This window comes from Hyperolius riggenbachi, chromosome 10 (assembly GCF_040937935.1).
Source record: "Hyperolius riggenbachi isolate aHypRig1 chromosome 10, aHypRig1.pri, whole genome shotgun sequence".
Taxonomy (NCBI): domain Eukaryota; kingdom Metazoa; phylum Chordata; class Amphibia; order Anura; family Hyperoliidae; genus Hyperolius; species Hyperolius riggenbachi.
In genome coordinates this window covers 149798639-149826137 of record NC_090655.1, presented here as the reverse complement: position 1 = coordinate 149826137, position 27499 = coordinate 149798639, and the positions used below count along the sequence as shown (strand labels likewise).

General features: G+C 45.2%; 2 protein-coding genes across 4 annotated transcripts in view; one reads left to right on the top strand and one right to left on the bottom strand.

The window, feature by feature from the left end:
- LOC137536528 (synaptotagmin-15-like) overlaps positions 1–27499 on the top strand; it is a 373040-nt gene that overhangs the window by 65458 nt on the left and 280083 nt on the right. The window lies entirely within an intron of this gene.
- LOC137536527 (GRIN2-like protein) overlaps positions 1–27499 on the bottom strand; it is a 310455-nt gene that overhangs the window by 80475 nt on the left and 202481 nt on the right. The window contains exon 1 of one of the 3 annotated variants that reach the window (XM_068258744.1): positions 18869–19047. The exons of the other annotated variants lie outside the window; for them this stretch is intronic. The gene's annotated coding sequence lies outside the window, so the exon portion shown is untranslated. Of the gene's footprint in view, positions 1–18868; positions 19048–27499 lie in introns of those variants that run through there. 3 annotated transcript variants of the gene reach the window in all.

Sequence of the window (27499 nt, the reverse complement as noted above, 5' to 3'; positions counted from 1 at the left end):
CCCCAGTATAGTGCCCCAGGATAGCTAGTATAGTGCCCCAGTATAGTGCCCCAGGATAGCCAGTATAGTGCCCCAGGATAGCCAGTATAGTGCCCCAGTATAGCTAGTATAGTGCCCCAGTATAGCCAGTATAGTGCCCCAGTATAGCCAGAATAGTGCCCCAGTATAGCCAGAATAGTGCCCCAGTATAGCCAGTATAGTGCCCCAGGATAGCGCCCCAGTATAGCTAGTATAGTGCCCCAGGATAGCCAGTATAGTGCCCCGGTATAGCCAGTATGGGTAGGTGGTGCCCCCCGCCCGTCCCCGCCGCTGTTTTTACCTTAACATCGGCCGCTCTCCCCTCTCCAGCGCGTGTATTTATTCAAGCAGCGTATCTCCCGGCTGCTCTGTGTGATGCGGCAGGAAGCAGAGCAGCAGCTTCCTGTAACGGCGATATGTATCGCCGTTACTATGGTAACCGAGCCCTGCTTCCTGCGCATCACACAGAGCAGCCGGGAGATACGCTGCTTGAATAAATACACGCGCCGGAGAGGGGAGAGCGGCCGCTGCTAAGGTAATAAAAGCAGCGGCGGCCGCAGGGACGGACGGGAGGGGGGAGGAAGAGGACAGTCCCGTGGACCACAGGTTGGGGATCCCCGCACGGCACACCAGGCAACATCCGGCGGCACACTAGTGTACCGCGGAACACCGGTTGGGAAACACTGCCCTAGCATCATTGCCTTTTTTCTCCCTTATTTGTGTATGGTGGTTGGGAGCTAAAACAAGGCACGAGCAGCTTATATACTAGCCATTATAGCAACTTCTTTAATTCTTTGATTTTTTTAAACTGTTAAATACAAAACAAGGCTACCAGGACAGTCCAGCATTATGTTGAGAGACATATGGAGGCTGCCATATTTATTTCTTTTTAAACAATACCAGTTCCCTGACAGTCTTGTTGATCATTCTAATCAGTAGGGTCTAAATCACACACCTGAAACAAGCATGCAGCTAATTTGTCCGATTTGTCATATACATCTGATCTGCATGCTTGTTCAGGGTCTATAGCTAAAAGTATAGAGGCAGAGGATCAGCAGGACAGCCAGGCAATGTGAATTATTTAAAGGACACCTGAAGTTAGAGGGATTTGGATGCTGCCATATGTATTTCCTTTTAAGCAATACAAGTTGCCTGGCTGCCCTGCTGATCTTCTGCCTCTGAGGGCCCATTTCCACTATCGCGAATTTGCATGCGTTTGCCGCATGCGAATTCACATAGCCAATACAAGTGGATGGGACTGTTTCCACTTGTCAGGATTTCTGAGCGTTTTCGTCCGCGTCAAAAATTTGCATTACAGACTCATCAGAATTCGCATACCACATAGCGATATGCGGGTGTATGCGAATTTTTATGCGAATTAGCATGGAATCAATTGAAAAGCACACAGGCACTGCCATGGTTAAATTCGCATACAGCGTCATTCATGCGAATTCGCATGAAAATTCGCACGAAAATTTGCAAAACGCATAGCGGGATGCGGTATGCGAATTCTGATGGCTCTGCCATGCGAATTTTTGACGCGGACGAAAACTCTTCGCCACATGCGAATATTTTCCGCGCCGATTCGCACCACACGAGTGGAAATGGGCCCTGATACTTTTAGCCATAGACCCTGAACAAGCATGCAGCAGATCGGGTGACATTATTGTCACATCTGACAAGATTAGCTGCATGCTTGTTTCTGGAGTGATTCGGACATTACTGTAGCCAAAATAAAACAGCAGGGCTGCCAAGAAACTGGTATTATTTAAAAGGAAAAAAATATGGCAGCCCCAATATACTTCTCACATCAGGTTCCCTTTAAAGCGGACCTTAACTCAGAAGTCCCTCTCTGCTCTAAAAGATACGCAATGGCATAACTTTTAAAGAAAAACATTTCTGTTTGGGCTTGTTCGCACTGGAGGCGCTTTTGGAATTTTTTAAGCGCTGGCGATTTTTCATAATCGCCCTGAAAGCGATTGTGCAATGATTCTCTATGAGAGAGTTCATATCTGAGCTCCCCCGCCGCACTCCTGTCGCTGGGAGTGATCGGCGCCTGGTTTAATTTAAAGTGAACCTGAGGTGAGAAGTGTCTCAGGTACCATACTTACCTGGGGCTTCCTTAAGCCCCGTTAGGGCTGCATGTCCCCCTTCCTCTAGCAGCTTAAACACGTCTGAGTCCCACGGCGTCCTCCCGTGGTCTGCCATTCAGCCACGGTCAGCCCCGGTAACTGGCTCAGTTGTGTCAATCTGGGTCTATTGGTCCGCGCATGCACAGAAGACCGAGACTGGACCCGGCTGACCCTGTCACCGGGGTTGATGGTGGCTAGACAGCAGACCACGGGAGGATGGCGTGAGACTCCGACGTGTAAATGCTGCTAAAGGAAGCCACAGGCGAGCATCAAATCTTCTTCTTTGGTACACTTTAACTATTAGAAGTTTATATTTTTACACTTGGGCGCCTCCATCTTAGTATGATGGCTTAAAAGGCATTTCATTGATAAGATGTGAAATAATCACCTAGGTTTAGGAGAAATGAATTGAATTGGATCAGGACCATAGTGTCCTGTCATTAGGTTAAAATATGGACTCTGTTAATTTCAAAGAAATAGAGAACCTTTTTACTGTTGTCTGCATGCATATTAATAATCTGACACTGATTTGCTGGTAGACTTCTGTGATTTTCCTCCTGCTTGCCTCATTTCACAGAATAACCCAGTTCCCTCTGTAAAGAGATGGTATTACAGCGAGGCAGAAGAACTGTTTAAACTGGCAGTGAAGACTGAGCCGCAGGGAATTCTGTACAAAGCCATCAGGTGATTGTCAGCTTAGCCAGTTGTAAGAAGGTCAGATACAGCTGAGGGAACGCACTAGCTCAGGGGAGCCAGAAAGTCTTTTTAAGCCAGAAGGATATCTGATTTGCTCAGCTGCTCATGTGCATGCAAACTCAAACCTCCCTTTCTATTTATTTTTAGACTATATTATTCTTCTTACGATATCCATATATATTCTATATTGTAAGCTCACTGTAGGCTTCATCTTCATTGATATAACACTATGTTTATCATTATTTGTATGTATCACTATTGCTATTAAAGTAAGAGAATTTATTATGGTTTTATTAACATTGATAATAATTATGGTTTTATGAGCATTACACACAAAAAAATATATATTCATGTTATCATATTGTAACTACTTCTCCCATGCTCACAATGTTTCCCTGAGCAACTTCACCTCCTATCACCTGCTCCTGTCCAACGGTCAGATGCCGTGCTCAGAGGCAACATAAGGCCTGGAACCCACTAGAGTGTTTTTTTGAGCGTTTAGGGAGCACATTTAATCGCTAGTGATTTCCCTAAACGCTATGCCAATGTAAATGGATGGGGCTGATTCCACTAGAGCGATTGCGATTAAGCAAATCGCAATCACAGGACATACAGCATTATGGGAGCGTTTCCATTCTAATGAATTGTACAGGAGCAGGGAAATCTCTCCCAAAATCGCTTGCAAAACGCTATCACAAATCGCTAGCAATTGCGATAGCGCTTAGCGCTTTCTAGTGAGTTCCAGGCCTAAGACACTTTTTTGCCACTGGGTACCGCCATGGTGTGTCAAACATGATATGTGCTGTGTTACCAAGTGTATGTAACTGCAGCCGAATGGTGCTTGTGGCCGGCAGCTAGGAGGCTGAACTTTTCTGGACACAGCAGAAGCTGCTGTTGCCAATGGAAACAATTAAAGTTTACAGGAACTACTAAACCTTGGACGGTTATTTTCAGTACTTCGTGTTTATAGATGTTACACTTTAATTACCTGGAGTTATCACTGTATGTTGCTACTGTATTGCTAGACTATGTCTCTGCTACACTGCCTCACTAATTTGAAGTTGGAGTCCAGGAAGCGGCAGTGAGGAGGTGGTGGGAGACAGCATAGACTGCTTGTATGGTTTTTTTTTTGTGTGTCTTTAGTATATTTTTTTTTATATTAGATCTGTAGCTTATGTAACCTAGATTTGACAAGCATGGATTATGGAAATCTGGAGGAAAGAAATGTAGGAGCAACTTGTGTTACTATTAGAGAAGCTGTACTTGTTGCCATGACACACTGCCCTATATGAAGCGGGTAGGGTGCTGAGCAGCAGTCAAATAAAGGGTACCCACAGTGGTAAGAAAACTAGAGCAATCATTGTCATTTATCATTCGGAAATTTGTCATGATGGTTCACTATATTATGCTTGTCACGGACGGTTGCGGGGCCGCAGGCGCGTCCTGTAACCGCCCGTGAAGAAAAGCGATCGCACTCGATTCTCTGCATCGATTGCGCTTCAAATCGATACAATCTGGGTTGAGTGTGTAGGGGCAGCTGAAGTCCTTTTCCCAGCAGAGAGGTAGCATCAGCCGAACTGCAGGATGGCTCTTTTGATATGCTAATGAGCCTGGGCCCAGAGAGTCCCTGGCTTCAAGCTGTGCTGATGGCCCATCCATCAGGTATAGACCAAGACAGAAGCAATCTAGTTGGGAGAAAAGCCAGACCCTCCGGCTCCCTCCCAGCAGGGGAGCTGACACCTAGCTAGCTGCCCCAAACTTCAAAGAGCCTTTGCCTGGGAATGACCTGCTATCAATCCCAGGGGTATATCATATTCCATAAATGGCTATATGTGTCATATTTTCTGTGTTGCCAGGCTGGCAGACCCTCCAAACTAACAGAGCATGCTTGGCCCTATCTGGCGCTGGTTCTGAAGAAACTTCAGACCATTCTGAGGTAAGGACTGCCCGTTAGGCAGTTCAACAGTGCCCTAATGATACCACAGGGGTCCCACCCCTCATGTTTGGTATCAGGCTGCTGGGTACATCGAGGCAGACCTGAAAATATTAGTAAATCTGCCCTGACCTGTACGGTTCTGTGAGATAGAGCCCATATATGGTTAAGGCATGATTTCTGGTTCCCAGGACAAGGGGAGGACTCATCTCATGTTCTAAGGGGGTGTGGGGGCCCGCCCTCACTACCTCCTACTGAATCAGGGGCATAAGAATGGCAGAGGAGCCAAACTCAGTGTCCTCCACCCTGAAAACATCTTGAACTCATCTTTGCCAGCTTGAGGATATGCTGGCATCCACCTGGTCTGAACTCTGAACTTTGATTGAAACCCAGAACTCTGATTTTTCCCACAAAAAGGACATCTTTCCAGGAACTAAGTATTTTTCTCCCTTCTTTTATTTTTTATACTGGCTATTACTGTTTTAACCAGCTGAGCGGTCTGGACAAGCTCAGCTCGTCCAGTACCGCCGGAGCCTGCCGCTCAGGCCCTGCTGGGCCGATTTGGCTCAAATAAAAAGCAGCACACGCAATCCTTCTGTGAACGCAATCTAACTCTTATGGTATGATCTGCGCTTATTTGAACTATCGATTTTACTGCAATCCTTCTGTGAACGCAATCTAACTCTCATGGTATGATCTGCGCTTATTTGAACTATCGATTTTACTGCAATCTGTGAATATTCTGAAGTTCTGTAATACTTTACATTTTACTATAGCTAAATGACTGGCTTTGTATATTCCATGAATTAGTCTGCTCTCCTCTGGCTCCATGCTAATTTGGCCCCAACACCTATAGACAATCAAGCAGCTTCCTGCTTAATTACCTGAGTTACTGTGATCTGCTACAGGCTGAGCTCTCATTCCCTCACCTGCATCAGTCAGGCTACAATCAGGCCTGCTAAGCATAGGCTTATCAGGCTTACTATATAAATGCAACTCTCAGTCGATTAGACCTTGGTCGATTTATGCACCGGTATTTCAAAGTACACCGGTTTCTAAGTACAAAGAGAACGACCGAATTACACCAGAATTAAGCCAGAAGAGACCAGAAGGAACAGACACAAGACTTTAGCAATCTGATTCACGGTTAGTGCAATAATGTTGTCTCTGCTCTTCATGATTAGCCTGCTTTCCCCTGCTATTCTCAAATCTGTACACTCACTGCATCCTCCTGCTGTCAGCAACACGCTCTACATTTCTCCCTCTCTTTTATCATCTCCACAGGTTGCTTCTCACGAAACTTTCTTATTTATACAACCGCGCTATACATTTCATACTCCAACTACCCATAAATCTAAATCCCACCCTATCCCCCGCTCTCTCTGCCTCCTATTACTCCTTGCTGCAGGTGACATTTCACCAAACCCCGGACCCTCTCTGCCGGCTCGCTCCTCACTCTTGCACACTAATCGCACTGCAAACAGCCAACCACATGCACACCGAAACTGCCACAACCTTATTAATATTCCTCTTCTCCCCCCTCCTCCCCGACCTATCTCTGCTGCTCTCTGGAATGCCCGCTCAGTCTGCAACAAACTTCCTTTCATCCATGACCTTTTCAATTCCAACGCCTTCACCTTCTTTGGGGTCACAGAAACATGGCTGACGCCTTCTGACACGGTCTCACCTGCCGCCCTCTCTTATGGGGCATTCCACTTTAGTCACACGCCTAGAAGTGGGAATAAACATGGCGGTGGTGTGGGCATTCTTTTCTCTGATAGATGCTCCTTCAAGCCACTCACCCCTATTCCTTCTCTTTCTCTACCTTCCTTTGAAGTCCATGCAGTCCATCTATACTCTCCCTCTAACCTCCAGATCGCAATAATCTACCGCCCTCCTGGCCCTCCTTCCTTCTTCCTAGATCACTTCTCTGCATGGCACCTCCAGTTCCTGTCCTCCGATATTCCTACCATCATTATGGGCGACTTTAACATTCATGTTGACACCAACAATTCTGCCGCCACTAAACTTCTGTCACTTACTTCCTCCTACGGCCTGTCTCAGTGGTCCACTGCTCCAACTCACTCTAATGGTCATACACTTGACCTCATATTCACTCGTCTCTGTTCTATCACTGATTTCACTAATTCTCCTCTCCCGCTCTCTGATATGAAATCGCACCCCTCACCAATGTCCGCCCGCACCGTGTCAGTCGCCAACCCTGGCTGACCAAAGCTACTAAACAGCTAAAGGGGTGCTCTAGGGTAGCTGAACGCCGTTGGAGAAAAACTAATACTAATGAGGATTTCATTACTTACAAAAAAGAGTTGAACAAGTTTAAAACCGCTCTCTCTTCTGCAAAACAATCATACTTCTCCTCCCTCATATCCTCCCACTTGCACAATCCAAAGCGCCTGTTCAGTACTTTCAACTCCCTTCTTCGTCCACCCCCTCCTCCTCCTTCTTCATGCTTATCAGCTGAAGAATTTGCAACATACTTTACAGATAAAATTGCAAAAATCCGTAGTGTGTTTTCCACGCAGACATCAAACTCCATCTCCACTCCTCTTGTTGACTGCTCTCTTTCCAGTTTCTCTCCACTCTCTGAACATTCGCTCTCTTCCCTTATCTCCAAATCCCATCTAACCACCTGTTCTTTGGATCCTATCCCATCACATCTCATTCCACAGCTATCCACATCCCTCATCCCTGCCCTAACATCGCTGTTTAACCTATCCCTCTCCTCCGGAATTTTTCCTTCCTCACTCAAGAGGGCTGTTGTAACACCACTACTTAAAAAACCATCTCTAGACCCCACCGAACTTGCTAACTACCGCCCAGTGTCACTTCTTCCATTTGCATCTAAATTACTTGATCGCCACATCCATGCTGAACTAAGTCAGTATTTATCTGCAAATTCCTTGCTCGATCAGTTCCAATCTGGCTTCCGGCCAAACCACTCCACAGAAACAGCACTCACCAAAGTAGCTAATGATCTCCTCACAGCTAAATCCAAAGGCTATTATTCCATACTCATCCTTCTAGATCTGTCATCAGCATTCGACACTGTCGACCACACTCTACTCCTACAGATCCTTTCATCTATAGGAATAAAGGACCTCTCTCTCTCCTGGATATCTTCCTACCTGTCTGGAAGGTCTTTCACTGTTTCTTATTCAGATCAGGCCTCCTCTTCACATCCTCTGTCTGTAGGGGTACCTCAAGGCTCTGTCCTCGGTCCCCTCCTCTTCTCCATCTACATGCACGGTCTTGGTAACTTAATCAGCTCATTCGGTTTCCAATACCACCTATATGCAGACGATACACAACTGTACCTCTCGGCCCCAGACCTTAACTCCCTCCTCACACGGGTTCCCGACTGCCTGTCCGCTATCTCCTCTTTCATGTCCTCTCGCTTCTTAAAACTCAATATGAATAAAACTGAACTAATAGTCTTTCCACCATCCCTGTCCACCCCTTTGCCTGATATTACAATAAATGTTAACAACACGTCTATAACATCAGTTCCCAAAGCACGGTGCCTGGGGGTAATATTTGATTCTTCTCTCTCATTTACTCCTCACATTAACTCCCTAACCAGCTCCTGCCATTTCCAACTGAAAAACATAGCACGTATCCGACCTTTTCTCTCCCATGACACAACCAAAATGTTAGTACATGCTCTCATTATATCTCGTTTGGACTATTGCAATATATTGCTTGGTGGACTTCCAACTAACCGACTAACACCGCTCAAGTCTGTACTGAACTCTGCTGCTCGACTCATTCATCTCTCCTCTCGCTCTTCCTCTGCTGACCCTCTCTGTCAAGCTCTTCACTGGCTACCAATTAATGAGAGGATTCAGTTCAAACTCTTAACCATAACCTACAAAGCTCTCCACAATCTCTCTCCCCTGTACATCTCCTCACTAGTCTCCAGATACCAACCCAACCGCAATCTCAGATCTGCACACGAGCTTCTTCTATCCTCTTCTACAATTACCTCCTCACATTCACGTGTACAAGACTTCTCACGTGCCTCACCCCTCCTCTGGAATGCCCTTCCACAACACATCCGCCACTCTCCCACCTTTGAAATCTTTAAACGCTCCCTCAAAACCCACCTTTTCCGACAAGCATATTCTCTAGCTTAGGCCATGCACCCACTAAATAACCTAATTACACACTGCCTGTACATATACTGTATACTTCCCCCACCTCTTGTTTCCACCCCATTCCTTTAGATTGTAAGCTCGCAAGGGCAGGGCTCTCACCCTTTTGTGTCATGGAATGTTATTAATTCAATTGCTTGCACACTGTTAGAAATTTATACATTTTAGTCATCCTGTTAAATCAAATTGTAATCAGCAGTGCTGTATCTTGTATCAGTGTTCATATTTTCATGTATATCATTGTCTGTATCATTATGTATCCCTTGTTTGTTTTCTTACATTGTACAGCGCCACGGAATATGATGGCGCTTTATAAATAAATAAATAATAATAATAATAATAATCGCCGCTGCAGTGCGGCGATCCGCCGCATGCAGCGGCAAAAGAGGGTCCCCCCAGCCGCCTGAGCCCAGCGTAGCTGGAAAAAAAAAGTTCCGGACAGCGCTAAGGGCTGGATCGGAGGCGGCTGACGTCAGGACGTCGGCTGACGTCCATGACGTCACTCCGCTCGTCGCCATGGCGACGAGGTAAGCGAAACACGGAAGGCCGCTCATTGCGGCCTTCCGTGTTATTTCTGGCCGCCGGAGGCGATCAGAAGATCGCCTCCGGAGCGCCCTCTAGTGGGCTTTCATGCAGCCAACTTTCAGTTGGCTGCATGAAATAGTTTTTTTTTTATTAAAAAAAAAACCTCCCGCAGCCTCCCTGGCGATCTTAATAGAACGCCAGGGTGGTTAATAATTGTTGATTTTAATAATTGTCTGTATATATTAATTATTTATATTGCGTGAATAAACGACTTTCTCCAAGCCATTCACTGTCCGCTACCCTGCTTATCAGCACACACAGAACTGATCCCGGGTCTCTGGAGAGACGCTACTACTGTTTGTTTGTTGTTGGCTAGACAGAATACCGTGTGTTTAACCGTTTTATTCGCAGGACTAGTCAGTCAGTAAATCAGGTCCACTGGCCCATACCAGTGGTGGTGGCAGATACCGTGGAATCGTGTGTACGTTGTAATTACCCGTGTCTCACAGGCCCCCTTCTGGGTTGTCTGCGGCTAATTCTTAACGGTTCCTGCGCATTGACTGCGACCAGAGTTCGCACGATCTGTGCGCTGGCACCGTTTAGAAGGCTAAGTGCGGTCAGACCACTAGGGCTCCTGTGACAATGCTGTTTAGGACAGCTGTGCCGATTTTCAGACGAACAATTATCTCTTGGGACAAAAGTCTAGTGTCTGTATGTATTTTACAGTACTGGAGATAGTTGGGACAGGAGTAACATTAAATGGGCTACTTATAATTTGTGCTTTGAGGATGACCCAAAATTTATCAGAGATTCCCAAAAGCAATTCAAAGATATGACAGATAAAACCAGTAATAGCGGCAAGGGATTTATACTGAGAATAAACATGAAGAACAACTACAAGTACTAAGCACCCGGAATGAATCATGAGGAGCTGAAGGTGAAATTTGGTGGAGAACATGGGGTAAATGAAATGGCATATCTGAGAGGAGTGACTGACTGAGGATGGACAGAAAATAAAGGAAATCATACAAATGCATAATGATGTAGCAAACATCAAATTTTCGGTTCGTGAACCCGAATTTACTGCAAAAGTTCGCAAGCTGGCAAACCGTGCGTACCACCATGGACTTCAATGGGCAGACAATTTTTAAAACCTATAGGGAGTGTTTTTGGCCACAAAAGTGATGAAAAAGTTGTTTAAAGGGGCCTAACACCTGGACCGTGGCATGCTGGATTGGGATCTATAGTAAAAGTACCCCCAAAATTTACGTAGTTTACGCAGAGTCCTGTCTTAATCTCTATAGGGCAGAAATCCACAGTACATTCCTAAATTTGTGGAGTTAAGTTCTTTAAAACATCCGGCTTGCATACACGGTGATAAGGTAGTGTAAGGGTTAGGCCCGGTTCACACTGACAGATGAAACACCATGTTTAACGCACCACAAACTGCAAAGAGCTTAAAGTGGACCCAAATTAAAAATACAAGATTTCAGAAATAAAATCTATTTTCTAAATTATAATAATAAATAGCAGACTTTTTTCAACTGCATGATAACAAATATAAAATATTTTACATTTATTGGAGGAACCCCTACCTTCCTTTCAAATTGCCGGGACAAAATCCGGCAAACTGGTGAAGTAGATGGTGTCTGGCAATGGAGGAATTGCTAATGGCTGCCACCTGTATAACCCTAGTTTTGAAAAGAGAAGGGTGAAAAGCATGCACTGAAATGATCAAAGGTTTAAAGGAGTGTTTATTTATCTTTGTATGTGTCAGAGTGGTGCAACTAAATATTTTGAATTAAAAAAAAAATGTTTGGTTTGGGTCTGCTTTAAGTGATAACACCACGGGAGCAAATCATTGTTTTTACTAGTTGACACCTCCAAGACATAAATGTTAGTCCTCTCGGCGGCAATCTTTGTGTAGTGGTGTGTAGTGGCCACTGTGCTTGTGCGCACATTCGCGGGAATGCAGTTGATCGTGATTTTCCAGCCCCTATGGTCAGGCTGAGGTAGTTCAATGACAGTTAAGTGACCTGGAAACTCAGGTGTTTTTTTTTTTTAACTGAATGTCACTTCGCAGAAGTCAGGTGACAGATAGGTTTATGCTATGTGCAACAATCAACTAAAAAATCAAGCCTGCCAGTGAGGCCTTATGCAGGGCAGTAGTGGATACTAGATGCCAGTAGTGGTGGTGAAGGATTATTGGGTTATGGTCGGTGCACTACTAGGACCAGCGAGTCTCTAACAGCTATCATGTGCACTGGACACACAGAACTGCTATATAACAATAGCAAGAAAAAGCCCTTAGAAGTGCGATTGGGTGAACTACTGTAGCAATAAGCACTGACTGCAGCTGTCTGCAATAGCTAAAGTGTATGATGTGGACACACTCAACATCAATATCACAAGAACAAAACACAGCCCTCAGATGAGCTCTTGGGGTTATGTAGATAGTGAATTTGGTACTGTAGCAGCAAGAAACTGCACTGGTGGGGAGACAGTACAAAGGCCTAACTACCGCTTTCCCTATGTGCAGCACAGCTCTCTCTCTCTCTAAACTGCTCCACACAGCACACAGGCAGAGTGTAAAATGGCTGCCGTGCTGGCATTTTTTATAGGGAGGGGGTGGTCCAGGAAAAAGGGATAGCTGATTGGTTGCCATGCCTGTTAACTCTATTTTACAAGCTATGGGAAAATTAAGCTACTCAACTTCCCTCAGGGACTCTGTGAGGCATGCATGAAGTGTCTTAGGCTAGGCTCACAGAGGCTGCAGCGTTCCTTGTAAAAGCAGGGAAACAACGTAACAGGAAACTTCCACCACACATTATCCACACATTGTGTCGTATACAGTGGAGCATATCAATGAAACAACAACAACAACAACAACAACAACAACAACAAATAACATTTGTAAAGCGCTTTTCTCCCATGGGACTCAAAGCGCATAAGCATGGCTCCGACCATCGTGGTACAGAGGAAGAATTTTATAAATCTGGAAATGCCAGGCTAAACAGGTGGCTTTTCAGTCTGGATTTGAATAGCTCCAGGGATGGTGCTGTCTTTACTGGGTGTGGTAGGGAGTTCCAAAGAGTAGGGGCAGCATGACAGAAGACTCTGTCTCCAGATTTTTTGAGGTGCACTCTGGGAGTGACCAAGTTTATAGAACTTGCTGATCTGAGGTTGTGCGAGGTGTGGTGCAGCCAGGGCCGTGCCGAGGCAGAGGCGAGAGAGGCTCCAGCCTCAGGGCGCAGTATAGAAGGGGGCACCCAACTCACTCAGCTATCATTCCCTTATTGTGTTTGAAGCAGAGAGAAATAAGAAAAGGGTATACATGGCAGTGACTGCAAGCCAGATAACTAGAGATTAAGGTGTTGGGGGGTTTAAGGGCCCTGGGTCGCCTCTTAGTCTATTAGCAATCAGTGTGTGGCGGCTGGGGTGGGAGGGATGGAGGGGCGCACTTTTGTGTCTCAGCCTTGGGTGCTGGAGGACCTTGTCCCGCCTCTGGGTGCAGCTTCAGCAAGTCCTTCATGTATCCAGGGCCCAGATTGTGCAGGGATTTGAATGTCAGCAGTCCAATCTTGAAGAGTATTCTTCATTCTACTGGTAGCCAGTGCAGTGAGCGAAGGAACGGTGTAATGTGACAGTGGCGAGGCTGGTTTGTTAGCAATCTGGCAGCAGCATTCTGCACTAATTGCAGGTGACGCAGGTCCTTTTTGGGGAGGCCAGCATAAAGGGCATTGCAGTAGTCCAGCCGTGATGTGATGAAGGCGTGGACTAGGGTTGGAAGATCCTCTTGGGGAATCAGATGTTTAATCTTTGCAATGTTCTTCAGATGAAAGAAGGAAGATTTAACTACAGATGAAATTTGGTTTCTGAAACTCAATTCCCCATCGATTAGTACGCCAAGGCTGCGCACAAGGTTGGAGCTGTTTATGTCTGAATTCCCAATCCTGATTGGTGTTGCTTTAGGATAGAGCTGTTTTGATGGCGAGCACTGGCTTTGGACAAACAGGACCTCAGTTTTGTCAGCATTCAGTTTCAACCAGTTATCATTCATCCATGCCTGAAGCTCAGCTAAGCAAGAGTTTATTTTTGGGGTAGGGTCTGTTCCACCAGGTTTGAAGGACAGGTATAGCTGTGTGTCATCGGCGTAGCAGTGGTACGTCAGGCCATGTCGTTGGATAAGTGTACCGAGTGGCAACATGTAGATTGCAAACAGCAGAGGGGATAGGATTGATCCTTGTGGCACTCCGAATTGTAGAGGTGCAGGTTTGGACATTATAGGTCCTAGGGATACTCTCTGTGTTCTGTCAGTCAGGAATGATCTGAACCACTGGAGGACTGATCCACTGATGCCACAGTACTCCTGCAGTCTGTTAAGCAGGATTTCATGGTCAACTGTATCAAAAGCCGCTGAGAGATCCAACAGGATTAGGATGGAGCATTCCCCTCTGTCCCTTGCCATGAGCAGATCGTTGCAGACTTGGATGAGGGCTGTTTCACAGCTGTGGTGTTTCTTAAAGCCAGATTGTAGAGGGTCCAGGATGTTGTTTACTGACAGCCTGGTTTCAAGTTGCAGATAGACAGCCTTTTCAATAACTTTACTTAAGAAGGGGAGATTGGAGACCGGTCTGTAGCTGCTCATAGCATCTGGATCCATGGAAGGTTTTTTAAGAAGGGGCTTGATGATTCCTTCTTTTAGAGAGGTAGGAAACCTCCCTGCTTGCAGAGAGCAATTTACTATTTTGTGAAATGCTGGACCAAGCAGGTCAGGGCATTTCAGCATATGTTTAGTTGGTCCAGGGTCCAGGTCGCAGGTAAACGTATCCTTTACTGTCACTGTTGACATGAGCATTTTGCGGTAACACATTGAATACAGTGCATTAGGATGCCGCTTGCCATTATGCTACACCACACTGGCCACACTGTGAATGTTACAGAAGTGGTGCTCTGCAGTGTGGCAAGCTGTGTTACAATGCAGCCATCATGCTGCAATGCACACTGTGAACGTAGCCTAAATGTAGAGCAGTTCTATGGCTTTGCTAGTAGCAATTTACAAAAGCTAACATTTCTTAGTAACAGGTAGACAAGAATCTGACAGGCTTTTATGAGAGAAACAGAATCAGTTATACAGTCAGACCCTTTTTATACGAGGTCCTTTATGTCTGGATTAGATAAAAATAATTTCACAGTAAAATGATAAAGAGACTAAGTCTGGAGTTCAGGCCCTGTAAACCCCGCAAAACTGCTCCTCACCACACCTCTGTGGGACCTGCCAACACCACTGCTCCTTTGCCAGCCAATGGCACACGGCTACCAGGCAGCCACAACACCACTGGGCACTGGTGCACTTTTGCCAGGCATCCTTACCATTGCCACTACTCAACACAGCACCCCGACAGTACCAATGCACCGCTGCTCCCTAGTGCACACCGCCACAATAGACTTAATGCGTTCTCACCAGAGTTCCCCAGTAGTCCATTGATTGGATCAATGATAATTCTACCAGAGGAGGATTCACATCGGTCAGATTAAGGGATCAATTTTGAAGTCCTAGCAATAGATAAAAATGATGCTTTCTGCTTGGGTTCCCTACACTTAACTATTACAGCAATCCTGGTAAAAGCATATTTGAATTTACTGCCAGGGTTATTACATAGACTTTATATGAAACCCTTTATTGAAAAATTCAACGATGCTTTTTCCCAGTGTTCCAGTTACTGTACTGCCACAGCAGTATAGTATAAGGGGCCCCAGCATAACTACCCTTTAAATCTGCAAACAATGCTCCTAACTGATCTACTGATCTGACTAATGTAATTCTTCTCAGGGAAGATCTTTACTGGTCCAACCAATAAACCAACCCAAATGGAGAGACCTGTTAGGCTGTTTAAACATGCTGGGGCTCCCCATATTCTACTGCGGTAGTGCCCCGACAGGGAAGGACAGTTGGCAATAATGCTTGGTTGTGTTTATGGTGCTGCAGTGGTGTCCAATGGTATCAGGAGTGCCTGACAGAGGTGTGACGTGGAGTGGTGGTTTTGGTGGGTTCCGCAGAGGTGTCACAGGGAGAGGGGGGAGATGGGCAATCCTGCAATCAAGATTTTAGAAAAGACAGAAAAAAAGAAGCAAAGAAGATTAAAAAAGAAGTATACTGAAGAATATGCCATCACAAGATAGAAGTACAAGGATGAAAGAATACAATTTAATTTTCTTTTTCAAAAAAGTTTTACATTTAAACTTTTTTCCTAAATAGGGAGGTGGATAAAAAATAACTGCCTGTATCTATTTACCTGGGGATGAGCATCTAGGTGTACCCTTGTTATAAAAAGGGCCTCAAAGATTCTACCACGAGACTGCCCAGCACTCCCTCCTTTTATGCATGTTGGTGGGGAGAAGTCACCATCCCTTGGCAGTTGCTATGGGGACTTGGACGCTACCTCTAACACACGCGTAGAAGCGTAGGTCTTATGTCCTTTTATTAAATTTTATTTTACTATACTCCACGTGTATGTGCTTTCTGCACTATCTTCCTCCCACTGTGTTTACACCGCTGTCTGTGGAGGACTGGACGCCGCTCACCACGCTTCTACGCGTGTGTTAGAGGTAGCGTCCAAGTCCCCATAGCAACTGCCGTCTGGACTCCTGGGAAGGTGACGTCACGTCCGCCCTGCCGATACGGAGAGCCCGGTCCCCGGCTGGCTTAGAGGGACGCCTGCTCATCGCGGCTGCATACGCTGTGCCAGCCACATTAGGATTAGGTGAGACCATTCCATCTTTTGCCTGCACCTTGCTGAACTGTTTTCTCAGAGCGCTCCCCTTTTCTCTTCTTCTTTTAATTACATACACAGTGTTTGTGGGAGCAGCCGAGTGATCCAATTGGGTGGCCAGATCGCGCCTCAAGGGGCTCACTACCCCTAACTTTCTCTAGATTTATACATTAGACACGTTGATTGGCTTTGGGAACATATATTCCCATTCACCAATCTGTGCACTACTGTATGACACCGCGGGCGCATGTGCCATTCGCAAATAAGAAGAGACAAGTATTTACATCCCTGGGAGCTTAAAGGACAACTGAAGCAAGAGGGATATAGAGCTGCCATATTTATTTCCTTTTAAGCAATACCAATTGCCTGGCTATCCTGCTGATCCTCTGCCTCTAATACTTTTAGCCATAAACATGCAGCACGCAGATTAAGAGTTTCTGACATGATTGTTTTGATTAGCTGCATGCATGTTTCTGGCATTATTCACACATTACTGCAGCCTAATAGATCAGCAGGGCTGCCAGACAACTGACAACTGGTATTGTTTAAAAGGAAATAAATATAGCAGCCTCCATATTCCATCTCCCTTCAGTTGTCCTTTAAAATGGGCCCGATTTACCATAAGGCACTGTAGGCACATGCCTACAGGCGCCTGATGATAGAAAGGCGCCTCACTCTGCTCATCGAGTGCCTTCCTCCCTCCTTCCCTATGCAACTCAATACTGAGGGTATCTCTGGCTACCTAATACTAAGGAGCACCTGTAGCTACCCATGATGGCAAGGGAGGTAAGGGAGAAGCGAGTGCTGGGACAGCCAGCACACTTGTGTTGCGACCTGGTGGGGGTTCATGGAAGGCGAGGTCGAGGTCTAGGGTATCAGGACATCTGTGCCTATAGGCTCCTGTGACGTAAATCCAGGCCTGCCTTTAAGTGCAGTTTTCAGGGATGTAGATACTCATCCTGTGGGAGAGTAACCAGTTAAATTTTATAATTTTTCATGATAGTGGTCCTTTACATTTTGTGATTTGCTGATATCTGTATGTAGCTTAATTTGTCAAATAAGCATATTTTGATCTTATGGATATATCTGCACTAAATACTACTAGCACTAATTTATGACAAAATATACAAATACACTGGCCACCTTTTACCTCTGGTGAACTTTTCTACAGGAAGCGACAAGACAGGACACAAAATGGAAGCAATATTATTTACTGTTCTTTCTTTTTAAGAGAAATTGTAAAGACATATAGTAGAATACAGTCAATTTTTCAGGATACCCACTTTTACTGTAATTTTCCAGGTTTCAGCATCAGAAAATCTTCCTCTAGCTATATATTGCTGTGTACTGTATGCAGCCCTGTCCTTCCAGTGTTGTTTAGACAAGACACAGAACATTTATATTGCGCTTTTCTCATAGAGAGACTCAAAGCGCCAGAGCTGCAACTACTAGGGGGCGCTCAGTAAGCAGTAGCAGGGTTAGGGAGTCTTGCCCAAGGTCTCCTACTAAATACTGTAGGTGCTGGCTTACTGAACAGGAAGAGCTGAAATTTGAACCCAGGTCTCCTGTGTTTAGCATAGGACGATTAGGTAAGTAACTCTCAGTAGATATGAATCGGGGTGAGGAAAGACTTGTCAATGGGCAAACACTGACTAAATAATTTATAAATGAATAATGTAAAAAATAAGCAATTTTATTCCTTATGTTATTTTCGTTACAGTTCCTCTTTATTTACCTCCCACTGTTGATACATCAAGCTGTATTATCTCTAAAATTAACAGAAAAAGTAGGAGGAAAAAAAATTGTGTACAAAAGGTAAAGTGGAAACCTGTATTGGCCTCTAAAAATAGATGTTTAAAGAAAATGGCTTCATAATGAAAAATATATAATATCTAAATCTATAAGAACATTAAAGAAGTACATATGCTCAGCTGTTCAGAACATTTGTATATCAGCTCGCCCAGTTTAATACATTTTATTTCGTTTTGTCAAAAAAAATGTTGTCAAAATTAAACCATCTCTCTCACACACAAATAAGACATCACAATATTTATGCCACAATGTAATACTATTTACATTTGATTTGTCCTTTTATACTATGCTATAATAAACTGTGCAGTCCTAATGACATGTTGCTATTATACCTGTGCATTTTCTAGATGTGTTACTGAAATATCTGCAACTTTCAGTTGTATATCATAAATACATATTTTAAGGCTATTGGTTCTACTTATTACTATCACAGGAACTGTAGTGTAGTGTTTTAAAAACACCATTGTGTGCTTTCTTACTTATCTGCATTGTAAAAATTATCTAGCATTTCATAAAAATTAAGCCTTTCATTATTGTTCATTATAAATGTTTATCACATCTGCAAAAGTACAATCTCTTTTTAGTAATGTCAAGGTCTGATCACTACTAAACAACAGCTGTGATGGAACAATGGGAAAACAATTGTTCTTCAATGTTTCCAATTATGTTCAGCAAGCTTTAAAGTACACAGAACACACTGTAGAGTAAATGTAAATGATTGATGTACTGATGTTCCAGAATCAATGGAGTTTAACAGTATGACTTTGAAACTACCCTCTATATTATCCTTAAAATAATAGTCCTTACCTTGAGTTTTATTGATGACACAGTGAAGTCAGAGATGGGAGACGTGATTTTCCTTGGAGAAAAGGAGGATATTGTCTGTGACAGCTGTGAGTGATGCTACTGTGGGTGATTTTGTCCTTGCGGACGAGGAGGGAGTGAGAGTGAGAGTGCTTCCACAGGTGCCCACATGTCCCTCCTCCTTTCCACCCTCTCTGTGTACTGGGGACAAGATGGTGTTACAGGAGGAGGAGGGAGATAAGCTAGCGTCTCAGATGATTATAGGGAGGAGCGCAGAATAAAGACGAGGGATGACCAGCATGAAGTGCAGGTCAGGGAGACACGAGTTTCATCACAGTTTACAAAGTGTAAGTGAGCAATGCACACAAATGCACATATCATTGAATAGAATGTTATACTAATACATAGATTACAGTACTGTGCAAATGTTTTAGGCAGAAGTAAGAAAAAATGCTGTAAATTTAAAATTCTTTCAAAAATATACATGCTGTTTATTCTGATCAATATACAAAATGCAAAATGAGCTTAAAAAAGAAAAATCTAAAACAAATCAGTGTTAGGCATGACTACCCTTTGCCAGTTGTCTTCAAAATAGCATCATTTCTTATAGGTACACTTGCACAAAGTATGGGTCTTTGTAGAATTATACTCTGGTATATCATTAACCAGTTATACCAAACAGGTGCTAATGATCATCATTTTCACATGTAGCTTGAAAACACAGTCATTAACTGAAACAAGAACAGCTTAAAACTGGAAAAGAAACAGTCAAACTCTGCTACCAAGCATGAGCATGGGAGCAAGACACAAGTTAGTTATATTATCAGCAAGGGATCTCTCAAGAAAATATTTCAAAGTAGACGGAGCATTAATGGGAAATGTTGCGGACCGTAAACTCGGTAGTTAGTCAAGGAAACTTTGAGTAACACATGAACGATACATTATGTTTAGTTTCCATCTAAACTGAAACATGTCCAACACTCCCATTAGTTCCAGTGGCTACTCTATCTACTGTCCAGTGGTACATGACATACAGCCAATGTTATTAAGAACTATCGTCAATGCAAACAAAAGCAAAGTGTCTTGAAAGTGGTATAATCTACACAAAACCTGAATCTCAACATCATTGAGTGTGGGATCACATGAAGGGACAGGTGGATATGAGGCAGCCTATATCCACAATCCACATAAGATCTGTGTTTTTCCCCTCAAGTTGTTTCCAACAACCTATCTGCCGGGGAACCTCCTTAACATTATGATTCTTTTCGGATTTTAGGGTCTAAAAGTGGTGCAATTGTTTCCATTACCTTCATTTATTTATTTTTTTTAACTAATAATAGTGCTAAGAATTTTTATAATAAATACACAAGCAGCTACTTTTTTCAGTGCAATACGATAAAGTGTACCTGAGACGAGTACACTAAAAGATTTTATACTTACCCGGGGCTTACTCCAGCCCCATGAGCACTGAAGTGCCCCTCGCCATCCTCCGGAGTGCCCTTGTTCGCCAGGTATCGGTCCCAGTAATCTGACTCAGTTCTGCCAGTCAGCTCTTCTGCACTTGCATGCGCAGCAGAGCATGACTGGCGCGGCTCAGACAGTTCCCGAAACCGAAACAAGGTGCTCTGGAGGACGGCGAGGGATACATAAAAGTGCATAGAGGAAGCCCCGGGTAAGTATTCAAATCTTTTAATTTGCCCATCTCAGGTCACCTTAGGTTTCCTTTAACAAAAACAATTTGCTAATACTTAGGAATAACTTACTAACAACAGTGCTAAGAATTGTGGTAATAAAGACACACCTGCAGCTACTTTTTTCAGTGCAATAAGTTAAAGTGTATCTGAGACGAGTACACTAAAACTATTTTATACTTATCTGGGGCTTCCTCCAGCTAGTCTAATGTAATCAAAACTTAATGATAAGGCTACAGTGTATTAGCATGCAATGTGCGTCTGTGTATTACTTTTGTTTTATATTCCAAACTGTTTCTTTATTACTTTCAAAACATTTTTGTTCGTTTTTTTGCATTCAAAACTTTTTTTATGATGGCCAGGTGATAAGTAGCCCTCATGCTGCAAGCAACTTGTCGCCTCGAATAAGGCTATGGTCCTTTTTCTGGAGACAATTTTTCATCTTCTGTTTAACCAATTCAGCCCACTGGCATTATGTGGTCGCAGAGCAGTTAAAGAGAAGATAAAAAATTATCTCCTAGGGTATATGCCACTGCACTTGACAATGAGCAGGAGACAGTTCGAGGCGGCGACTGTCTGTTGTGCTGCTTTGACCAGCTGCAATGTAGATACACTCCCTTCCATGTGTATCCTACAGCGCTGTGAGCATCTGAGAGCTTTATACATCTGAGAGCTACACCTGATTCCAACATTGGGTGATGGCTATGTATTCACTATCTTGTGAATAAAACTGCGAATTGAAAATCTTCACTGCTGGTCGATTTGCTTAATACCCCCCCCCCCCCCCCCGAAATAAAAACACCACACATTAGAGACTATAAACCATGTGCCATATAGGGTGGATGCATAATACAAGGAGTCACTGAGATACAAACAACCCGCTGATCATGTCGCTTTTTGTTGCACACTCCCTTCCTGCACTCACTCAGTTAGTGTGTAAATGCAGAATATTGTGCAGAAGAGGCTGTGCTCTCACCTCTCCGCTGGAGTCCAGTGCTATGCTTCCCCCTGTTGGCTCATTACTTGCTCTAGTGCCCAGCATCTCCTACTGCATGTAGCATGATTACACACTTCATGAGGAGAGCCAGCACTAGAGGGAGCAGAAAACAGACAGGATGGTTACACAGGCACAGCACTGGACTCCAGAGGGGAGCACTCCAGAGCACAGCTCTTCTGCGCTATTCTCTGCCTTTACACACTGGACTGGGGGAATGCAGGAGGGGGACAGGAACAGATAGTGGGACTAGGGGACAGAGGGAGGCAACACGTGAGACAGAAGGAGGTACAGTGGGACCGAGGGACGCACAGAGGGGCACACACAGAGCCAGATCTTCCACAAGGCAGTTTAGGCAGGTGCCTAGGGCCTGGAGAGAGTCTAGGGTCCTGTTTATGCTAACCCCCAACAAAACTTGCCAAAAAAGATAGGTGGCCATAAAGCATGGGCCCAAAGTCGTTGCTTGCCTAGGGCACCAATTCACTTTAATCCATCTCTGGATGCACAGAGCGTTGAGGTGGCACAGGGGGACTGAAGGTGGCACAAGGAGACACAAAGGGAGACAGAAGGAGGCACAAAGGCAGACAGAAGGAGGCACAGGGGACAGAAGGTGGTACAAACAACCTTGGGGGCATGGCTTTGTCCAGGAGGCAGGGCTTAGTTCAGGGGGTGCGGCTTAATCAGAAGCTTGGCGCCCCCCTGGACCAATGGCACTCCAGGCAGTGGCCTGTAATGCCTATGCCTGAAAATGCCCCTAATCAGATGGATATAGATTGTCTATCTAAATTATTACCAATCTAACAGTGTTGTAACGATAGGTGTCAGCAACCAGAGAGAGCATCTGATTCTTGGTGATCTGCAGTATCCCCAAGAATACAGATATACCTGATTATTGGGGATCTGCAGAATCGCCATTAATCAAATATGTCTAACCTCTAGACAGCTGAGTGTGTAAGTGTTTTGGTGCAACAGTAACCTTTGGACCACCGGGGTAGCAGGTGGTCCAATAAGTAGAGAAGACTCTACTGCAGTCAAGGACACCTGGAGAGGGAGTCCTAGACTGACAAGGAGCAGTGTCCCCTCTGTAGAGCAGGGGACCCCTGCGGGAAGGCTGAACACCCTGAGGGAGGGTGACAGCCAGAAGGTCAGACAGGCCGGGACGGCAACAGTGTATCAGATATGCAAGGTACTAAATCAGAGAACAGAAGAATAGTCAGGAAAGCTACAGGTCATAACACATATCAGAACAAAGTCTAGTCTGAGGTGTGAGGTCCGTGAACTCAACACACTGGAACTATGCTAGAGAATAACACAGATGATATACAGTATTCCTAGTCTAGGGTGTGAGGGCCGTGATCTCAACACACTGGAACTATGCTAGAGAATAACACAGATGATATACAGTATTCCTAGTCTGGGGTGTGAGGGCCGTGATCTCAACACCCTGGAACTATGCTAGAGAATAACACAGATGATATACAGTAACTGGCTAAGTGTGGATTCCCAGGTCCTCCTGGTTCCACCACACTGAAGGATCTGACTAAGGTCTGAGTGCTAACACATAGGCATTCGCAACGCCAGACAACCAGCAACTGAACAGCAGGAGATATATACAGTATAGTAAAGCGCCGCCCAGCTCCCATCAACCAATCACTGACTGAGCAGGAATCAGCTGACCGCCCTGATCAGCTGATCTTCCTCCTATTGGTATAAAGAGCTTGTCTTGCAGCGCGCACACGCGTAGCTCTCCATCTGTGTGCACTACTAGTTCCAGACAGCCCAGACACATGTTGCTGCGGGGAAACCGCCGCACTGGACGCGGAATCCGCCGCCTTACCGTTAGAGTGGGGCCGAACCTCCGATTTTCGGTTCGCGAACCGGGTTCGCGACCCTTCGCGGAAAGTTTGGTTCCCCGAAAAGTTTGCGAACCGCAATAGACTTCAATGGGGATGCAAACTTTGAAAAAAAAAAATTATGCTGGCCACAAAAGTGATGGAAAAGATGTTTCAAGGGGTCTAACACCTGGACCCCCAGGTGGGGGAGTGGGATACATGCCAAAAGTCCCCGGGAAAAATCTGGATTTGACGCAAAGCAGCGTTTTAAGGGCAGAAATCACATTGAATGCTAAATGACAGGCCTAAAGTGCTTTAAAACATCTTGCATGTGTATACATCAATCAGGTAGTGTAATTAAGGTACTGCTTCACACTGACACCCCAAACTCACCGTGTAACGCACCGCAAACAGCTGTTTGTGTAGTGACGGCCGTGCTGGACTGGTGCGCACCATGGCGAGAGTGCAGGTTTTGGTGGCTTTACAGCCCATATGGTCGCCTGGCTGATGTAGCTGAATGACAGAACAGGTATACAGTGGCGGGTTCACTGAACAGAACAGGTATGCAGTGGCAGGTTCACTGAACAGGAATACAGTGGCGGGTTCACTGAACAGAACAGGTATGCAGTGGCGGGTTCACTGAACAGAACAGGTATGCAGTGGTGGGTTCACAGAACAGGTATGCAGTGGCAGGTTCACTGAACAGGTATACAGTGGCGGGTTCACTGAACAGAACAGGTATACAGTAGCGGATTCACTGAACAGAACAGGTATGCAGTGGCGGGTTCACTGAACAGTACAGGTATGCAGTGGCAGGTTCACTGAACAGGTATACAGTGGCGGGTTCACTGAACATAACAGGTATGCAGTGGCGGGTTCACTGAACAGGAATACAGTGGCGGGTTCACTAAACAGAACAGGTATGCAGTGGCAGGTTCACTGAACAGGTATACAGTGGCAGGTTCACTGAACAGGTATGCAGTGGTGGGTTCACTGAACAGGTATGCAGTGGTGGGTTCACAGTACAGGTATGCAGTGGTGGGTTCACAGAACAGGTATGCAGTGGTGGGTTCACAGAACAGGTATGCAGTGGTGGGTTCACAGAACAGGTATGCAGTGGCGGGTTCACTGAACAGGTATACAGTGGCGGGTTCACTGAACAGAACAGGTATACAGTGGCAGGTTCACTGAACAGGTATGCAGTGGTGGGTTCACTGAACAGGTATGCAGTGGTGGGTTCACAGTACAGGTATGCAGTGGTGGGTTCACTGAACAGGTATGCAGTGGTGGGTTCACTGAACAGGTATGCAGTGGTGGGTTCACAGTACAGGTATGCAGTGGTGGGTTCACAGAACAGGTATGCAGTGGTGGGTTCACAGAACAGGTATGCAGTGGTGGGTTCACAGAACAGGTATGCAGTGGCAGGTTCACTGAACAGGAATGCGTGGTGGGTTCACTGAACAGGTATGCAGTGGTGGATTCACAGTACAGGTATGCAGTGGTGGGTTCACAGAACAGGTATGCAGTGGCAGGTTCACTGAACAGGTATGCAGGTATCCAGTGGGCTCACTGAACAGAACAGGTATGGTGGGCTCACTGAACAGAACAGGTATGCAGCCAGGAACAAGCTAAGCCTAACTAATCTTTCCCTATGAGAGACAGTCTGCAGCAGCTCGCCCTACTCTCACTAACGCAGGCACACGAGTGAGCGTAATGGCCGCCGCTGCCTGCCTTTTATTAGGGGGGGAGTGGCTCCAGGGGCTAGTGTAGCCTAATTGGCTACACTGGGCCTGCTGACTGTGATGTAGAGGGTCAACGTTGACCCTTATGGTGCATTATGGGGCGAACCGAACTTCCGCAAAAGTTTGCCTGCGGGACGCGAACGCGAACCACTTAAGTTCGCATGGAACCGTTCGCAGGTGAACCGTTCGGCCCAACTCTACTTACCGTCAGAACATGCGGCGGCCCCCACGCCATTCTTCCCATGTGCACCATTAGTTCCAGATAACCCAGACGCATGCTGACGCGGACAAACCGCCGCATCAGACGCGGAATCAGCCGCCTTACTGTCAGAACATGCGGCGGCCCCCACGCCATTCTTCCCATGTGCACCATTAGTTCCAGATAACCCAGACGCATGCTGACGCAGACAAACCGCCGCATCAGACGCGGAATCAGCCGCCTTACTGTCAGAACACGCGGCGGCTTTTCCGCTATTCATCACAAGTGTATTGCTGGTGCGAGTTGGTAGATTGGGTAGATCAATATCAGATATGATATTGGTTGTCTAAACTATTACTCTAACAGTGTATTGCTGCATTTAGCATGTTAGTGACCTGGGCCAAGTAAAAAAAAGAGTCTCATTTCCATCATCACTGATTCAGTGACTCATTAAACAGTGGAGCCGTGGAGTAAACACTGACACTACTAATAAGGCATTCATGTACTGTAAAAAGGGTGCCACAGTAATTTGGGCACCTGGAAAAGCTGCTCGTGGAATATTGGTAAAATTACCGATATTTCACTATAGTCAGTTGCTAATTTTGATAGTAAAATATTGGTAATTTTTACAGCTTTTTTTTTTTTTTACTGACACCTAACCATGTTCTCCCACGGGCACTCCCTCTACTGATGTCTATTCCTAATCAACCTCCCGCCGCAATATATGCCGATAGTTTACACTAAATCTAACACACACAAACCCTCCTTTTACTGATGCCTAACCCTAATTGATCTCCCCCATCGCAAAATCCCCCGACATCTGTGCTACCTTTGCCGCTGCTGCTACCAGTCCGATGTCCGGTGCCCTCATTTTTTTGTTGGCACCAGCTATTGCCAGGCGCTGACAATAGCCGCAATTTTGCGCTTACCATCAGAGTTTGGTAACTCCGAAGCCCCCAAATTACCTGCTAAGGAAATTAGCATTGTGATCAGTGCGGCACTTGCGCCGAAATTACCTGCATTCACGTATTTGTTATCACAAGTACAGTGGTCGGTTGCATAACGCACATGTTATAATGAGTGTGAACTGCAATGGAGACTGGATATAGACTTTAATACAAAAACCTGCACGAAGCAAGTTAGAGTAAAGCAATCCATTACAACACAGTACTGTCAACAGGCCCATGTAATTGTATAGGTAGTGAGTTGACATGCAGAATTATTCTTCAATGCAACTGAGCACTGTGAATTAGTCCTGAGCCTTAGAGGTTATGTGTGGATTAGCAGTGCCACCCACAGCACACTCTCGGCTATAACTGCTGGTAGATCTGAAACATTTGCTTAATCATTTTTAAAGAATAATTCTCCTAGTGGCTTTTGTAACAAATTGAAAACAAAAGTGAGTCTATTGTGTGCTCTCTCTGTTTTCATTCCAAGGTAGTAATTAAAAGCATCAGCTATGCAGATGTAATTAGCAATGGTGCATTAATATCCAGGCCATAGTTTAAAGTGTAATCAAGTAAGGGAAAGAGGGACATGGAAGTTATTGTTAATAGTCTGATGCAGTGTGTCAACATTTACTGCACAAAAAACACACAGTAGAAACAATACAATGATTGATTTGAGTTGTCAATATATTAACCATTTCAGCCCACAGATGGTGTCATGATATGACATGAGAATTGTCTGTAAACAGTGAGCAGACATGGAATCCGATGATGAACACTTTATTCTGAAGCATTTAGGCTCGTACACACGTCTGACTGAAGCCAACGACGGGTCCGTCGGCACCTCCCGCTGGGCGGGTTTTCAGCAGACAGTACAGCGTGTGTACAGTCGCCCGGCTGATCGTTCAGAAACAGCCTTATCAGTCCGCCAACAGACTGCACACATGCTGTACTGTCTGCTGAAAACCCGCCCAGCGGGAGGTGCCGACGGACCCATCGTTGGCTTCAGTCAGACGTGTGTACGAGCCTTTTGTAAGCAGAATTACATCCATTGAGTAGCATACAGCTTTCACCTGGCTGTCTGACACCACAACTGACTGTCTCGACCCTCTGACCAGACAGTATATCAGGCTTGTCAACAAACACCTCAAATGTTATCATGTTATACAAGTGATAAGGACAATGCAAGTCTGCTAACACACAACAGAACAATAGTATATCCCCACCTG